The sequence below is a fragment of the Aotus nancymaae genome, unplaced genomic scaffold (assembly GCF_030222135.1).
Source record: "Aotus nancymaae isolate 86718 unplaced genomic scaffold, 86718_ANA_hifiasm-v0.15.2.pri h1tg000012l, whole genome shotgun sequence".
NCBI classification, from domain to species: Eukaryota; Metazoa; Chordata; class Mammalia; order Primates; family Aotidae; genus Aotus; species Aotus nancymaae.
Genome location: NW_026988423.1, coordinates 46,250,394 through 46,268,894, shown reverse-complemented (window position 1 = coordinate 46,268,894; position 18,501 = coordinate 46,250,394).

The window sequence follows — 18,501 nt, the reverse complement described above, 5'->3', positions numbered from 1 at the left end:
TCAAAAAAAAAAAAAAAGAAAAGAAAAGAAAGAAAAGAACCATAGAAGAACCAATGAGCAGCCCATGCTACTTCCCTGCCTACCTGCCTACGGAGTAGCCATTCTTCTGTTTCTTAACTTCTCTAATAAACTTGCCTTTACTTTATGGAGTAATTTGAATTCTTTCTTGGCCGAGATCCAAGAACCCTCTCTCGGGGTCTGGATCAGGACTCCTTTCTGGTAATATCAGCACCTAGAATGGTGTCTGGAACCTTATTATTACATACAAAATACTTGCCAGTGGAATGAATGAGTTTCAGCAGGAGAGGTGCCGCAGTACTCCAGGAACCCTTTTGTCGGTTTCCTTGTTCAATCACTGTCCTGTCTTGGAAACCAGAAAAAAAAGAATAGACTCAAATAAAGATATCAGGGTTTAGACTTGGGACAGGATAGGAATGGGGTGGTAAGAGGCCCAGCAAACTGCCTGGGAGTGTAACTACTCAGTGGGTTCACCTTGCCTGCTGTGTAGACAGAGCCAACTTACCAACACAGGGGAACTGCAATGGAGAAAGAGAAATTCATGCAGAGCCAGCTGTGTGGGAGATGGGAGTTTTATTATTACTTAAATCAGTCTCCTGAGCATTCAGGGATCCAGGGATGAGAGGTTTTTTTTTTCTTTTCTTTTCTTTTCATATACACTACTTTACTTTCAATTTATTTAATTTTTTTTAATTTTATTTTTTACAGATAGCTTGTTTCTAGTTTTTTTACTTTAAAATATTTTTTAATTTTTATTTTTATTATACCTTAAGTTCTGAGATACATGTGCAGAACGTGCAGGTTTATTATATAGGTATACACGTGCCATGGTGGTTTGCCGAACCCATCAAGCAACCATTGATGGGACCAGAATTTTTAATGATAATTTGGTCTGTAACTGTCCTTCCTGCCAAACTACCCACCCCGCCACTCTGGCTTGTATCCCTGCTCTCTTTAAAATAGCCAATAGGGATTAGTCTAGACTGCGTGGTCTAACCCTAGCTAATAGGGGAATTGTAATAGTGGGGTTTAGGGGTTCAGGGTGCCCTCAGCTCCCCTGAGAGGACATTTCTCCAGGTTCTTGGTCTCTTGCCCTTTTAAGAATGAGAGAGGGGACCACGGGACAGTGCACAGTAAATGCTGGACTTAAAAGTGTTTGTAGAAAGTGATTTATTTAAAGAGAGAAAGAAACAGAAGAAGGAGAGAGAAAGAAACAGCTAACTCTCACACTGAGTGAGAGAATCCAGAAAGATGGAATCCAGGAGAGGAAAGCAGCTTCCACGAGAGTGTTAGGGACTAGAGAGAGATGGAGTTTAGGAAGACAGGCTTCCACGAGAGAGTGTGGAAGGGGACTCCAGAGGGGAAATCCAGGAGAGAGAAAGACGGCTACCACGAAGGGAGTGTTCATGGAAGGGGACCCAAACATAGAGTCTGAAGGGGTGTGGAAGAAGGGGACTTTTAACCCGGGAGGAACCCCCACCTTTTTTAAGACCCCAGGCCAATGAAAGGAGTTCCTTAGAACTTCCGCTGGAGTCATTGACTCTTAGTTTCTTCCTGAGTCCATGAAATTTAGACATAACCATTAAACCTCCGGGATGGAGATGGGGCTGGGGACATGGCACTGGGAAATTTTTGCCCTTAAAACTATGCCCCCTTGTGGACCTAGAAAAAGAACACATTCCCTTAGAATGACACAGCAGTAGGGGCAACCTCCATCAGGAATAAATGTCCCTTTCCCTCCCTTGTCCAGGTGTGCACTCATCATTGTTTCATCCATGAGGTGCACCCTTTTATAGAAGTAAACTGCCTTGCTGAGAGGATTTATCTTCCAGTGCTATTTCTTTTGTGGCATCAAAATTTTACATATAACATCCAGGATTGCTTCCTCCTGTGGGGGTGAAGAAGTGGGGTGGGGGGGTGCCACCTAGATTTGAGCTGGGGGGCACCTTCCATTTCATGTCATCCACTCCAGCACCTGGCAGGTCCACTTTCTCTGACTTCTCCAGAGAACAAAAGGCTGTGTTCAGAAAGAGATCTGCTCCCAGCTTCCCTGGGGTTTAATCCCATTAATTCTCACTGGGGGCCGAGTCTCTGGCAAATGTTGAAAGAAAGGGAAAGGAACCAAGCTCTTTCCAAAGAGTTAGGGAGAAGGAGGGGGACCAAGAGAGGCCCCAGGAAAAGAACTTCAAAAGGGAGATTCACATACATTATTCAGTCCTCCTCCATGGGACCTCTGGCATGGCTTGTTTGGTAAGAATTGTGTTGTTAATGGTCTCTATTGCCATAAGAAGGAAAATCACTCCTCCAAGGATGTTCAGAATCTCCTCCCCAATTACCCCAGGCAGGCTGTGTGCACCTTGGACACTTAGCCCTGGCAATAGGTTCATGCAAGTGAGGAAACCAGGTGGCCTTCACAGTGGCCACCTCCCTTGGTCTCTGCCCACATCACATGCTGTTAAAGAGACACAAAGCTCGACACTTGTTACAGGACCCCAGATGGGCTTTATTCAGACAGTGGCAGGTCAGATCTCCATAACCACTGTTTCAGCGCTGACTGAGTGGTTAAGTTAAATATTAAAAGCTGAAAGCTTGCATGGGGGGCTCACGCCTGTGATCCCAGCATTTTGGGAGGCTGAGGCAGGCAGATCACTTGAGGTCAGGAGTTCGAGACCAGCCTGACCAACATGGAGAAACACCATCTCTACTAAAAATACAAAATTAGCCAGGCGTGGTGGCGCATGCCTGTAATCCTAGCTACTTGGAATGCTGAGGCAGGAGACTCGCTTCAACCTGGGAGGTGAAGGTTGTGGTGAGCTGAGATCATGCCATTGCACTCCAGCCTAGGCAACAAGAGCAAAACTCTGTCTCAAAAATAAATAAAAATAAAAAATAAAATAAACCCAAAAGCTGAAAGAGCCAGGCCCTTATACAAATGCTGGAATTTAACAAAAGCCCACCAAGAGTTTTGCCTAGGTCTTTCCTGGGCCTTGAAACATGACAAGATAACAAAGGAATTCTTAACAGGACCCATTTACGATTAAACAAGTTTTTGTTGTGGGTCTGAAGAAACTCCCCAGACCTCCACAAACGTTATTGGGGTCTAGAGGAACTCTCAAACCTTCATGACTTAGCAGGAGACAAGATAAGGGTAATCACCCCTGGCACCTGGACTCGTCTAGATTAAGTAAATTTACTGAGGCTGTAGAGGAAGGTCTTTGGGACTCAGACCTTAGCTATAGATTCAAAGAAATTACTTATTTATGTCTTTAGTGTCATATACACTTACACATAAACATACAGCTTAGAAGGTATATAAGCTCTGGAAAACTTTGTAATGATGAGTTGGTCTGGAGAGATTTTCTCAGCATTCTTCTTGTACCCAGTTACAGAAATAATCTCTCTTCTTTCCCAATTCATCTGCATCTTGTTATTGGACCACAAGGATAGCAGCCTGACCCTTTTGGTCTGGGAACAAGACTTTTGCAGTAGGGAAGAAAGACTTTAGTATAAACAGAGTCTGCCAGAACAAAAGGCATTTTTCAATGCTGGGTAGACTCAAGGAAAGGTACTGAAGGATGCTAAGGGGTGGGTCTATATGATTAGTCCATCTGAGTTTGTTAATTGGTGTTTATCTGGAGAAGAAGTAAACTTCTCATATCTTTAGGACAGGAGGTAGTTTTGCACGTTGGAAAAGGCGCCCAGGAAGTTAGGCCTTTAGCCTCCGACTAGGAACAGGGAGACAGAAGAGCTGTCACCCTAGATGTTTGCATTTCAAAGAGATGTTTCCCAGAAACATGTCTGCATTGTAGGAGACTTCTGTCTCAAAGGGATGGAGAAAGGGTTCCCAAAAGCCAAGTTTTCTAAAGTCAGGAGCCTATAGTCACAGGGTTTGGCTGGAAGAAATGGTACATTATTTTGTCAGTGTGTCTTTCAACAGAGCTCAGGATTAGAACTTATAGGGGAGATATGTATTCTGCAAGATTTAGGGGTTCACAAGGAATTTCCTTGTGAGCAATACATGAGGGAGGCCATCTGGGGAGACATGTGACCTTTGATTATTCTCAGAATGAGGGAATGTGGTAACTTCCCGGGTCCACAAGGGGCGTGGTTTCAAAGACAAGAACTTCCCCGCGAGGCGCCTGACTGTCTTCCTTCGTGTCTCCATCGGGGAGCTGAGAGGTCTTTGTCTAACTTCCGCCAGCTGGGGAAGGTAGACTGGCCAGGTGAGCCTCTTTCGTTTCGCCCGCCTGGGGAAGGTAGACTGGCCAGGTGAACCTCTTTTGTTTCGCCTGCTGGGAAAGGTGGACTGGCCAGGTGAGCCTCACCCAGTAGAAAAGCCCGCCAAAAGCTATGGGCGGACTCTGGGCCAAACAGCCAATCAGGTGTCAGAATGAAAGATCAGTCATTCCAACGGACGTTTAAAGAAACTCCTCTCATAGGACGAGAACTTGAATGGGGCGGGAGTAAGCTCCAGATTAAAAGACTTCCCGCCCCTCACGTGTGCGGCGGCTTTCCGTTTCTGGGATCCCCTCCCACAGCAGCGTGGGAGCTGGCTTTTCTCCGTCTCTCTCTACTTCTCTTTCTCTCTCTGCCTGATAAATCACTTTTCTGCAGAAGCTCTTGGGGTCCGGTATTTACTTGGACAGTATCACGGTTCCAGGGCCTCCCACCCATTCTTGGGCGGACGGGAGCCCAAGGGCCTGAGCACGCCCGGGCACCTCCCGTCCGGGAGCTGAGCCTCGCCCGCGTCCCGCAACCCGGTCACAAGAACCTGGCTTTTGGATGAGGCTATGACACAGGCTTGTCAGATGACAACCGTCTGTTTGGGAACAAAAAGGAAGGCAGTGTTGTGTGGCTCACTTCCCAAGCTGAACTTTCCCTTTGCCATAGTGAGCTTGGGGTCCTGAGATCCTGTTTTCATTCGTGGAGGCTTGAGTGGTTCCCCGGCAGCCACAGGAGTCGCTGCGCCCGGAAACTATCTTTCCTTGGACGCTTTTGGCTCCAGGAAAGTGGGTTGAGAGCGTGGAACGTTTCTGCCACAAAAAGAATCATTCTCGGGAAACTAAAGGAAAGGAAGCTCTGAACAGAGGAAGGTGGATGCAGAAGACGTGTACCGCGTGACGCTGTGTATCCAAAGTTCGAAAACCACGCTGATTAACCCAAGGACAGGGACGGCTCTTCAGAGGCAGGTAGTGACCTGGAAGGGACCCGGGGGCAGCAAATGCGGATGGTGCTCTTGTTATTAGTGATCTGTGTGCCGCTTACATGGGTGGGCTCCCCTTGAGAGCATCCATGCAGTGGTACACTTGTGACTCGACTGCTTTTCTGTGTGTCTGTCGTACATCAATACATATCTCCCCTGTAAGTTCCAAACCTGAGCTCTATTGAAAGACACACTGACAATGTCAATTACCAACTTACCTTTACAGGACAAGGAGACCAGAAACCATCTCTCCATCTACCCTAAAACAAATGCATCATTTTGTTTTTGTTTTTTGTTTTGAGATGGAGTCTAGCTCTGTTGCCCAGGCTGGAGTGCAGGGGCACTCACTGCAAGCAAAGAGAAGGCCAATTACCAAGAAAATCGGAGAAGCTGTGGCAGCCAGGAAGAATCTAAGGAGTCATGAGGAGTGAACGTCATGGAGTATCCTGGGTGAAATCCTGAAAACAGGAAAAGGGCATTAATTAAAAGGTAAGGACCTGTGACTACAGTATGGACTTTAGCTAATAATAACGTCTCCATATCAGTTCACGAATTATGCAGATGTGGCAAGGGAACGTAAGATGTTAATGATGGGGAAATTTGAGTGCGGCATGTGGGAATTCTGTACTGTGTTTGCAATCTTTCTGTAAAGGTAAAACTATACTTTAAATGTTAAAACAGGGTCAGGTGCAGTGGCTCACACCTATAATCCCAGCACCTGGGGAGTCAGAGGCGAGAGGATCACTGGAGGTCAGGAGTTTGAGACCAGCCTGGGCAACATAGACTCTATCTCTACCAAAAAACATTTAAAAAGTAGCTGGGTGTGGTGGTGAACACCTGTAGTCCCAGCTACTTGGGAGGCTGAGGCAGGAGGATTGCCTGAGCCCAGGAGTTTGAGATTTCAGTGAGTTATGATGATGTCACTGCATTCCAGCCTGGGTTACAGACCAAGACTTTTCTCTCTCTCTCTCTATATGTATATATACATATATGCACACATATATATCAATATACATATATATGTACATGTATATATGTATATGTATATACATGTAATTTTTATCTATATATCATCTATCTATATATTTATCTCTCTATCTACCTACCTACCTACCTATCTATGAGATAGAAAAGTTTTCCAGCCTCACAGTTGTAGAAGCTTAGAGAGCAAGATGAAAATGCTAGCATGGTTGATTTCTGGTGAGAATTGTCTTCCCAATTTACACTTGGTTGTCTTCTCTCTGTGTCTCCCCATGGTAGAGAGAGAGAAAGATGGAGCAAGGTGTCTGGAGCCTCTTTGTATAAGGGCACTAACCCCATTATGAGGGCACCACCCTCATGACTTTATCCAAAGCTAATTAGCCCCAAAGACCCCATCTCCAAATACCATCACACTGAGGGGTTAGAGGTTCAGCATATGAATTTTTGGGGAGACTCAATTTTTTTAATGTTTAAAAATTATTCATTTATTTATTTTGAGACGAGTCTTGCTCTGTCACCCAGGTTGGAGTGCAGTGGTGGCATCTCAGCTCACTTTGTCCTCTGCCTTCTGGGCTCAGGTGATTCTCCTGCCTCAGCCTCCTGAGTAGCTGGGACTACAGGCACCTGCCACCATGCCTGGCTAGTTTTTGTATTTTTAGTAGAGATGGGGTTTTGCCGTGTTGGCCAGGCTGGTCTCAAACTCCTGACCTTGGGTGATCCTCTCAGCTTGGCCTCCCAAAGTGCTGAGATTACAGGCGTGAGCAGCCTATTCATACTCTCTTAATACAGGTTTAGCCTCATGCAGGGGAGAGGGTAAGGGCCCCTGGGCCACCTCTCCTGCAGAGGTAGATAATGGCCCAGCTGTGCTCACGGGGGATGTCCTTTGGGGTCTTGTCACCTCCTCCCACCCCAGGTGACATCACAAAGTGTGAAGGTATACCAGTTAGGAAGCAGTAACTGCTCTTCCCTCCCAAGTCATAGCCATACATCCTTGGTCCCCTTGCTCTCCCCTCCCGTTCTACAGCGTCCAGAGATGCCAGGACCCCAGTGCTTCCTTTTGGCGGCAGATCTGAGCAGGAGGGACAGAAGAAGGAGGCCGGTTTTCTGGGGCTTGTTTAGGGAAATGGAAAGAGTGAGGACGACTAGCCTGGGGCCCCAAAGGGGAAAGGGTACTGGGACAGAGGAGCTCCATTGGCAGGTGCCTGGGACCCAGCGGGGCTCTGAAAATGGAGAGAAAACCTGTTTGGGAGTTGAAATCTAGGGAGATCTGTGGTTTATTTATCCCCAGAGCAAGCACTAGGCAGGAGTGTGTCTGTGGGACACTCACCACCTCTCAGGTGTGTGGTAGATCTGCTCCAGCCTCAGCCATCATTCTATAGTGGAGGACCTGCTGATGTAGGAATGAGATTGAGGCATACCTAGGAGGCAAATTAGGTGAAATGCTGGAGTGAACCAAGCTGGCTTTCATCAGAGCTGACTCAAGATAACCCTCCAAGAAGCAGAATCTGTAGAACTGGCTCAGAAGGAGCTTGAGATCACGCAGGCCTCCATGATTACCAACCGGATGCTCATACATGCAGGTGGCAGGTGGAGAATGAGCTCTGGGACTATGGCAGGGTGTTCATTATGATCCCTAAGAACTCTCTCATTCTTGCCTGTATCAAACTCCACAATGATGACAATTTCTTTTTATCCTCATGCATTTTACAGTAATTGTTGTCATAGTGACATTTATGCTCGCCAGATCTGGAACAATCACCGATTACTCTTGGAAGGGCTGCTTTTTTGCCTTATGTTTTAAAGCAGCAACAAGACTACTGTGCTGTTGGATCCTTAACTCCATAATGTGATAGCTGCAGCACAATATTTATAAATGCATTCATTTCCTTCTGAGGAAAAGATGTGTGTTTGAGACCAGGGGTTCAAGACCAGCCTGGTCAACATAGCAAGATCCCATCTCCACAAAAAAAATTTTAAAATTACCAGGCAGGCTGGTTGTGGTGGCTCATGTCTGTAATCTGAGCACTTTGGGAGGCTGAGGTGGGTGGATCATCTGAGGTCAGGAGTTCGAGACCAGCCTCGCCAACATGGTAAAACCCTGTCTTTACTAAAAGTACAAAAAAAAAATTAGCCAGGTGTGGTGGTGGCCACCTATAATCCCAGCTACTCAGGAGACTGAGGGAGGAGAATTGCTTGAAGCTGGGAGGCAGAGATTGCAGTGAGCCAAGATTGTGCCACTGTACTCCAGCCTGGGTGACAGAGCAACACTTTGTCAAAAAAAGAAAAAATTAGCCAGGCATGGTGGTAGGCACCTGTAATCGCAGCTACTTGGGAAGCTGAGATGGGAGGATCTAAAAAATGTGGGTTTTGGGTTTAGCTTGACTGGAGACGCAGGTTCTTTGATGGAGTAGGAGGTGATATGTAGTGTGTGAAATGTTGAAAACCACTGAAGAATTTCAAATTACTCAGTCACCACTTGAGAAGACTGCAGAGTGGCAGGGCTGGGATGAGATCTGTGCACAGTGAACACCTGGTTCATAGTAGGTAGGCAGTTCAAGATGCTTAAACCATTGGACTGAGCTCTTGACTCCTGACTTCCAGTCTGGAGTAATGTCTTTGACAAATCCCAGAGAAAAAAATGGCAGCCTTCTCCAGGGCACTTGGCTGCACAAGGCTTGGGTGGTATGGACTGGTGCAAAGATACCTATGCACCCAGCACTTGAGCTTGTGTTCCAGAGACCCCATGACCCTCTCATCTTAGCTATCAGACCCATTCCTTTCCTTTCTGGCTCCTTTCTCCCCAGTTGCTTCTCTTTGCACATCAGGCTGAGTTCTGGCCTGCCCCTGTTCAGGTCCATCCCATGGTCTCTTTACTATGACATCCTGGGGATCAATTTGGAGTTTGGGGTCATATGAATGCGCAGGTGACTCAGAAGGCTTTTCCACCAGGAGAGGAGTTTGCAGGTGTCAGCACAGTGATGGGGAGCACAAGCAGCAGAGGGGAAAAGAAGTGTAATGCTGAGAGATTTTTTCATCAAAATATTTCCCCCCCAATCTTTTTTTTTCTGAGACAGAGTCTCATTGTGTCACCCAGGCTGGAGTGCAGTGGCACCATCTCCACTCACTGCATCCTCTGCCTCCCAGGTTCAAGTGATTCTCCTGCCTCAGTCTCCTGAGTAGCTGGGATTACAGGCACATGCTACCATGCCTGGCTAATTTTTATATTTTTGGTAGATACAAGGGTTTCACCATGTTGGCCAGGCTGGTCTCGATCTCCTGACCTTGTGATCCACCCACTTCGGCCTCCAAAGTGCTGGCATTACAGGCATGAGCCACCGTGCCCAGCCATTTTCTTTTTTTAACGGACAGGATCTTGCTCTGTTGCCCAGGCTGGGGTGCAGTGGTGCAATCATAGCTCACTGCAGCCTCAAACTCCTGGGCTCAAGTGATCATCCCATCTCAATTTCCCAGGTAGCTGGGACTACAGGTGTGGGCCACCATGCCTGGCTAAGTTTTGAATTTTTTTTTATAGAGATGGGAGCTGGCTATGTTGCCCAGGCTGGTTTTGAACTCCTGGCCTGAAGTGATCCTCCTGCCTTGGTCTCCCAAAGTGCTGTGATTACAGGTGTGAGCCACCATATGCCTGGCCTTGCTTGTTTTCCTTCTTCTTTTTAAAGTAAACTATTTGAAAGACAACAACCTGGAAATTTTTGAGAGCCTTATTGCTTGCTGCATGGTCCACTTGGAGAGACTGATTGTTGTCATGGCAAAAAGCGTGCTCCTAACCAAGGTGCACTGGAGCATTTATTGGTCACCAGTTGTACACATCTCTTTCCAACTCCACCTTCGGTAATGTCATGCTGGGAGTGGGAATATTGGCACCACAGATATTTGCAAACACCAGGAACCAGCCACCCACCCAGAGCCAGTTGTTAAACGGTTACCAGCACACCACTGCTTCTAACTAGCCTCCACTTAACCACCTCTTTCTGCAAAGCAGTGCTCTTACTTTCCTCTGTAACCACCCCTGACCAATGCCTTCATCACTGCAACGTTCACAGCTGTTCCAATCAGGGAAACTGCATGCTTATCAAGAGTCAATTACACTTGTCCCCAAACCTGTTCATGCAAATATATTTCTTATGGCAATTACAGAATTAGGTAAATATTGCGGTACTGATGGAGTGTATAAAAGTAATAGAGTTGTCATTTCTAGGAAAATTAAGTTGAATGCTTGGGAAAGACTTAATAAAGGCAAATTGCTTAACAACCGCTGTCAAATTGAGTGCAGCCAGAGCAACTGTAAAATTTGGGGAATGATTATATAAATCTGGGAGGATTCTGGGCTTCAGCTGCTCCTTTTGTTTATTATACTTTAAGTTCTGAAGTACATGGGCAGATCAGTTGCTCTTAAGTGTCTTTAAGATCTTGCTCCATTTCAAGTAAATAAAACAGGAGATTTGAAAATAAGGCAGAAATTCAAGTAGTGAGCATGTACCCAAAGAATCGATGCATATTTATATATGTTAAGCTAATCTATGATACTGCAGGTGTGCTTTTATCATCTTTTTATGACTCCACACTCTCACCCACTTTTTGCTAATGATGGGCCATCAGTCCCCATCTTGCTGGCTAAGAGGCTTTTACTGTGACTTGTGCTGGCCAATCATTTCGGGGACATACAGTTTTGTTTTAGCAAAGACCTAGCCACATAGTCTTAGCTCTGTCATCTCAAGGGTTTCTACTTGTCAACCACATGGTTCAACCTGAGACCAGAGAAACAGAACCAATAGGATGTATGTGTGTGTGATTATCTGTCATCTATCTGCCTATCATCTATCTCCCTATCTACCTATCATCTCTATCATCTGTCTATCATATCTATCTTCTATCTATCTAATCTATTCATCATCTTTATCTATCTAATCTATTACCTATTTATCATCTCTATCATCTATTTAATCTATTATCTATCATCTCTATCACCTGTCATCTCTATCACCTACCTATCAATCATCTCTATTATCTATTAGCCACTTAATCTATCATCTCTATCATCTGTGTCATCTGTCGCCTCTGTCATCTAGCTAATCTGTCATCTCTAATTATCATCTCTATCATCTTTATTATCTATTATCTATCATCTAGATCACTCAATCATCCATCTATATATCTATGTATCTGTTAATTACCTATCCATTCATTTGTGTGTGTATGCATGTATGTATGTGTGTATCTACCTACCTACCTACCTATTGAGAGATTTATTTTAAGGAATTGGCCCATGGATTGTGGAGGCTGGCAAGTCTAAAATTTATAGGATAAGCTGGCAGACTTGAGACTCAGGAAAGGGTTGATATTGCAGCTCAAATTCAAAGACAGTCTGGAGGCAGAATTCCCTTTTCCTCTGGGGTAGGGAAATATTTTTTTTTTTCTCAAGGCATTCAGTGGATTGGAGGAGACCCACCAAATCCTAGATAGCAATTTGCCTTACTCAAGGCCTATTAGAGTTTAATGTTAATCTCATCTAAAAATACCTTCACAGCAACATCTAAACTAGTGTTTGATCAAATATTTGGGTACCACAGCCTAATCAAGTTGACACATAGAATTAACCATCATACTGACATTTTAGCTTCCCCCATCCACTTCTTCCTTTACTTGTGTGCCAGTTTGCTTTTCTCATATGACCCAGCTCCAGCTTCTACCATGCCTTTCATGCCTTTGCTCACACTGCTTCTCCCTGCCCTGCCCTGCCCTTCCCTGCCCTTCCCTGCCCTTCCCTGCCCTTCCCTGCCCTTCCCTGCCCTTCCCTGCCCTTCCCTGCCCTTCCCTGCCCTTCCCTGCCCTTCCCTGCCCTTCCCTGCCCTTCCCTGCCCTTCCCTGCCCTTCCCTGCCCTCCCCTGCCCTCCCCTGCCCTCCCCTGCCCTCCCCTCCCTCTTTCCCTCTCTCCCTCTCTCTTTCTTTGCAGAGTTTTGCTCTTGTTGACCAGGCTGGAGGTTCGGCTCACTGCAACCTCCACCCCCTGGGTTTAACCAATTCTTCTGCCTCAGCCTCCTGAGTAGCTGGGATTACAGGCGCCCACCACCATGCCCAGCTAATTTTTGTATTTTTAGTAGAGACAGGTTTTTGCCCCATTGGCCAGGCTGGTCTTGAACTCCTGACCTCAGGTGATCCACCTGGCTCAGCCTTCCAAAGTGCTAGGATTACAGGTGCAAGCCACCGCACCTGGCCCTCTTTCTTTTATTTTGGAGATAGAGACTTGCTCCATGGCCTGGGCTGGAGTGCAGTGGCATAATAATAGCTCACTGCAGCCTCAAACTCCCCAAGCAGTCCTCTTGCCTCAGCCTCCCGAGTAACTGGGACTATAGGCATGCACTACAATGCTTGGCTTTTTTTTTTTTTCTTTTTTTGGGGTAGAGAAGGAGTCTCACTATGTTGCCCAGGCCGGTCTCGAACTCCTGGCCTCAAGCAATCCTCTCTCCTCGACCTCTCAAAGTGCTGTGGTTACAGGCATGAGCCATCGCACCCAGCCACTGCTTCTTTCTGCACTGCCTTCCCGAGTCCTCTCTGCAGGCTAACATCCTATTCTTCCAAACCTAACTCTGTCATCTCTTTCTTCATGAAGATGGTCTTTATCCCAGGGTAGAAGTCATCTCATGCTCACTGGCATTCCCAGATCATGTGATCTCTCTTACTAATGATGTGGATTATTTCTCAGGAAAAATAAGTTATTTTGATTATATAATTGGGGATCCACAGGAACCTTGGAAATCCTGGCATCTACCTACCCCTTTGATTTTGTAAATAAGAAAGCTGGGCCAGAGCTCTTATGTGACTAGCTTAAGGTGACACAAACAGCAATAATGGAGAGTGATATTAAGCTTGTAAATACTACCTCCCTTGCAGAGGTCAGTCTGCACTGGAGCCCATTCACTGGGCTTTGCACACAGTAGGAATGCATACATATTTTTAAAGATTAGCTTTATTTTATTAAAATCTAGAGGTACCATTTAGTAAATAGCTCAGATTGTAAAGAAATATATATTAATTGAAGATAATTTGGAAAATACAAAACAGCATAAAGAAGAAACCATAGGTGGGGTGCAGTGGCTCATGCTTGTGATCTTAGCACTTTGGGAGGCTGAGATGGACGGATCACTTGAGGTCAGCCATTCTAGACCAGCTTGGCCAGCATGGTGAAACCCTGTCTCTATGAAAAATATAAAAATTAGCTGGATGTGGTGGTGGAAACCTGTAATCCCAGCTACCCAGCAGGCTGAGGCAGGAGAATTGCTTGAACCTGGAAGGCGGAGGTTTCAGTGAGCTGAGATCACGCCACTGCACTCCAGCCTGGGCGACAGAATGAGACTCTGTCTCAAGAAGGAGGAGAAGGAGGAGGAAGGAGGAAGGAAGAAAGAAAGGAAGAAGAAGGAGGAGAAGCGGGGGGAAGAAGAAGAAGAAACAACTATAAGTCACATTTGTCTTGCTATTCCAAGATAAGATTTTTTTTTTTTTTTAAACACAGGGTTTTACTCTGCCTCCCAGGCTATAGTGTTGCAATCACAGCTCACTGTAGCCTCCACCTCCCAGGCTCATATGGTCTTCCCACCTCAGCCTCCTGAGTAGCTGGGACTACAGGCATGCAACACCATGCCAAGCTTATCCAAGCTTATTAAAAAAATTTTTTTTTCTAGAGATGGGGCCTGTTACATTGCCCATGCTGGTTACGAACTCCTGAGCACAAGCAATCCTCCTGCCTTAGCCTCCCAAAGTGCTGAGATTATAGGCATGAACCATTGAAACTGGCCCAAGATTAAAATTTTTAATATTTATGATTACTTCCTTCGGATTGTATTTAAAGAAAAAGACATCAAACAAATCAGTGTCATGCATAGATTAGATACTTGGAGAAGTGCTTTTTTTTTTGTTTTTTGAGATGGAGGTGTCTTGCTATCACCCAGACTAGCGTGCTGTGGCACAATTTCAGCTCACTACGACCTCTGCCTCCTAGGTTCAATCGTTTCTTGTGCCTCAGCCTCCTGAGTAGCTGGGATTACAGTTGCCTGCCACCATGCCCAGCTAATTTTTCTTTTTTTGTAGAGGTGGAGTTTTGCCATGTTGGCCAGGCTGGTCTTGAACTCCTGACCTCAAGTGATCCGCCTGCCTTGGCCTCCTAAAGTGCTGGGATTATGGGGGTAAGCCACCACACCTGGCTGGAGGAGCTTTTTGATTAAGCAAAAGAAGGGAAGCATTCCAAATAGTATCTCTGATCCCCATCCAACTACTTATCTACTCAGGAAATAAGAACCTTTCAGGGTAGGCTTTACATTTGGCACTAGAGGTACAGAGATGAATTACATATTGGAGGTACCAGTGCTTGAACCTTTCAGAATCTAGTGGAAGAAACAGATGTGTAAACAGAATCACAATGCGGGCTGACAATAGGAAGATAAACAATTTAAAGCAGCCTATAATTACACGCAGCATTACATGACATGGATTTTATGGCCTGTAATAACGTGCTGTAGTTTATAATTTCTGGTATCAAACCGAAAGTCACATAACAATGACCAGGGAAACTACCTTTAAAGGTGATTGTTCATAAAGGGGAAATAACTGGAAATTTCACAAACCTGTAATTACAAAAGCGGGAAAGGTTACTATGGTATATTTTATAACTGTAATCAAAAAAGCTACAGCAGGACTTTTAAAAGGTGCCTTTAATTAACTCCGTTAAAGGCTGCTGTCTGGGATGAAAGATAGAGCAACCTGAAATTACACCTAATGAGAAGTTTAAGGGGGTCTGAGATTGGGTGTTCGGCAAATCGGCATCAAACTTGAATCCAAGTGTCTCTTGTCTGTCGAGTTCTGCGGTAGGATTCAGTGATCAGCGGTGACGGTCGGTTTCAGTATGATTGTCCTAATCATATGCAATGGCTTCTTAGGATTAAGAATGATACTGTGCATTATTGAACTACTTTAAATATGCACTGGACTTTGGCCATCATTCTATTTGTTTTGTTTTCATTTCAGCCTGTCAGGTTAGTTTTTACTGAATTTGATGACTTCCACTATATGGGATACTGGGGGTGCTGTCAGAGAGACGGGCTGTCAACATGATTGAAGTGAAGACGGGGCATAGATCATGGGAGAAACCAGTGGATATGGGATTGCGGTCTCCCAGGACAGCACCAGGGTTTCAGATGCCGCCTGGCTTCTGGAGATGATAAGAGAGTAATTGGTCTCACTGTGAGTTGCATGGGAATGTGTTTAAGTGTCAGCAGAGGAGGCCTGGAGTAACTTCTAGTCCATCTGTGAGAACAGCAGTGGCTTGTCTGGGGGAAATGCAATTCTTCCCAGTGAGATGGAGTCCAGCAAAGTGTGTTGCCTCTGCGTCGACGGTGGGCATGCCACATCCCCATTCTGGGCCTCGTTTTCCTCTTCTGCAGAATGGCCACGTTCAATAAGATGATGTTTCTGCCTCTTTCCAACTCTAAAACACCAAGAAGTCACCTTGGGTTTGGACGTGGCTTGTAAGGGGTGCTCTGTCTGAGCTGGAGGCTGGAGCATTGTGCAAACCCCTCTGGTCTCTCTCTGTTACTAAGGGTGACTGTCATTCACTTTTTTTTTTTTTTGAGACAGTCTTGGTCTGTCGCTCAAGCTAGAGTGCAGTAGCGTGATCTCAGCTCACTGCAACTCTTCCTCCCAGGTTCAAGAGATTCTCGTGCCTCAGCCTCCCAAGTAGCTGGCATTACAGATGTGTGCCACCACATCTGGCTAATTTTTGTATTTTTTGGTAGAGACCAGGTTTCGCCACATTGGCCAGGCTGGTCTCGAACTCCTGACCTCAAGTGATCCACTTGTCTTGGCCTCCCAAAGTGCTGGGATTACAGGCGTGAACCACTGCACCCAGCCACCATTCACTTTTTCACCATGGTGGCCATCCACATCTATTCTCCTGCCCCTTCTTCCAGGCTCCAGTGCTGCTTTTCCATGATACTCCACGCCTCACAAAATTGATAGCCTCAGACCTTTCTGCAGAGACAAGGTGGTATTCACCAAATCCTGATTTCTTCTGCTCTTCCTCAACAGGCAGGAGTACATTTTCCTGACTTCCTTGCTGGTAGGTTGAGATCATGTGACTGAGTTGTAGCTTAGGAGGACTGGTGGTAGGTAGGTGGATATCTTTGCTGGTAGGTGGAGATCACGTGACTGAGTTCTGGCTCAGGAGGATTTGGGAAGGAGTCAGTTATGTCCTTCTAGTCTTGACTTGTAAAACCTGCACAACCCTCCAACTCTCTGCCTCTGCAGTAGGGAACCTAAGCCACATACAGATTGGCAGAATCTGGCACTTTCCCACCCAAAAGCAGAACAGTTAGGGCAAAAACCAGGAGTTCCTCCCAAAAAATCAGGGCAAATCTTAGTTTTTTCTCTAAGTTCCAGGTCCTACCCTTGAGTCTTCAAAGGGAAAAGGGGTTCTATGGAGTGGATTGAGCAGGAAAGGAGTTACTTATAACTTAGCCACAAAACACTTTGGCAGCTCCTCAATTAATTAAACATGGAATTACCATCTGACCCGGCAATTTCATTCCCAGGTATATACCCAAAATAAATGAAAACCAGATGATCATATGAAAACGTGCATGAAAATATTCACAGTGGCACTACTCACGTTAGCCAAAAAGTTGAAACAACCCGAATGTCAATGAATGAATGAATGAATGAATGAATGCAATAGATACTGCACATCCATAACAGGGAGTGAAGTACCCTTACATGCTACCTCACGGATGGACCTTGAAAACATTATGCTAAGTGAAAGAAGCCAGACACAAAAGGCCACATATTGTGTGATTCACTTAATATGAAATATTAATCCAGAGAGACAGAAAGCAGATTCGTGGTTGCCAGGAACTGTGGGAGGGAAGTGATTATGTAATAGGCATAAGGTTTCCGTTTGGGGTAATGAAAATGTTCTCGGTGATGGTTTCACAACACTGCAGACATACTTCGTACCGCTGACTTCTATACTTGAAAATGATTGCAAGGGCACATTTTATGTTACACACATTTTTATCACAATAAAAAAAGAAAAAATCTATAAACATTTTGAACCAAAGAAGAGGGAAATAAACCCAACAAAACTGTGGCTGGAAGGCAAGTCAAGGTCAAAAGCATGCATGGGGCTTAAAGGTCAAGAAGATCAGGTGAGAAGTTGCCGAACAATGAGAGACTATGAAAGGCGGAGGCAGGGAGCAGGTTAGACATGGGAGAGGCACATGGGGACTGATGTGGAATGACTCTTTTTAGTGGGGACATGGAGGGGTTGGAGAGAGACTTGGAAAACATTGAGGTGCTCTGGGTAACAGGGTGTAAGTGCATTTGAGATTGCATTTGAGGTTGAGGCTTCTGAATCCACCAGGAACAGAAAATTAGCAAAGGGTGTCTCTTTAAAATCTTTTTTCTTTTGAATAACTCTTAAAAACACTCCTGAAAGGATCCTATGACTGCACCTGTGCCCTGTTTCATTCTCTTCTGCCTAACCTGGTCCATCATACCATCCTTCCATCCTGCCTCCCACATCTCCCACTTCACTGTCTGTATTGGTGCCTTCCCTTCAGTAAATGAACATGTGCTGGCCAAGACCATCTTAAGTAAACTCAGCCTACCTGGGAGATGCCACAGAGGAGGTGACATCTAAGCTGGGTCTGAGGATGAGTATGATTTTACTTAGTGGGGAGGAAAAAGGACATTTCAAGCAGAGGGAAGTGCAGGCTTGGGAAGGGTGTGGGTTGTCTGGGGAATGGTGAGTGAGTTAAGGGTATGTCTAGAGCAAAGAGTGTAGGTAGCAGTAGGCCCGGCTGTGAAGTAGCAATGGCCATGTGGTAAAAAGACTCGCTGTGTTATGTTCATGTGACAGTGGTGTCCGTTCCTATCTTTCAGCTCAGTGTTTACCAGCACATTTTAGAATATTCCAACAGTACAGAGCTTGAACCTCAGCATCCAACCCAACAAGCAACCAGGGAAATCAATACACAGTGTCTCCAAAGTGCACATCTGGTTGAAATGCTGACTAGCATCATGGCCCAGGAGTGTACATTTTGGTAGAGATGTGGTCTTGCTATGTTGCCCAGGGTGGTCTAAAACTTCTGGTGTCAAGCAATCCTCCTGCCTTGGCCTCCCAAAATGTTGGGATTACAGGCATGAGCCATCTCGGCCAGACTCTTTCTACCTTTCTTATTGGACAATGGCACTGAAATGGTTGACCCCAAGGAGGTAAGACTTGATACCCAAGA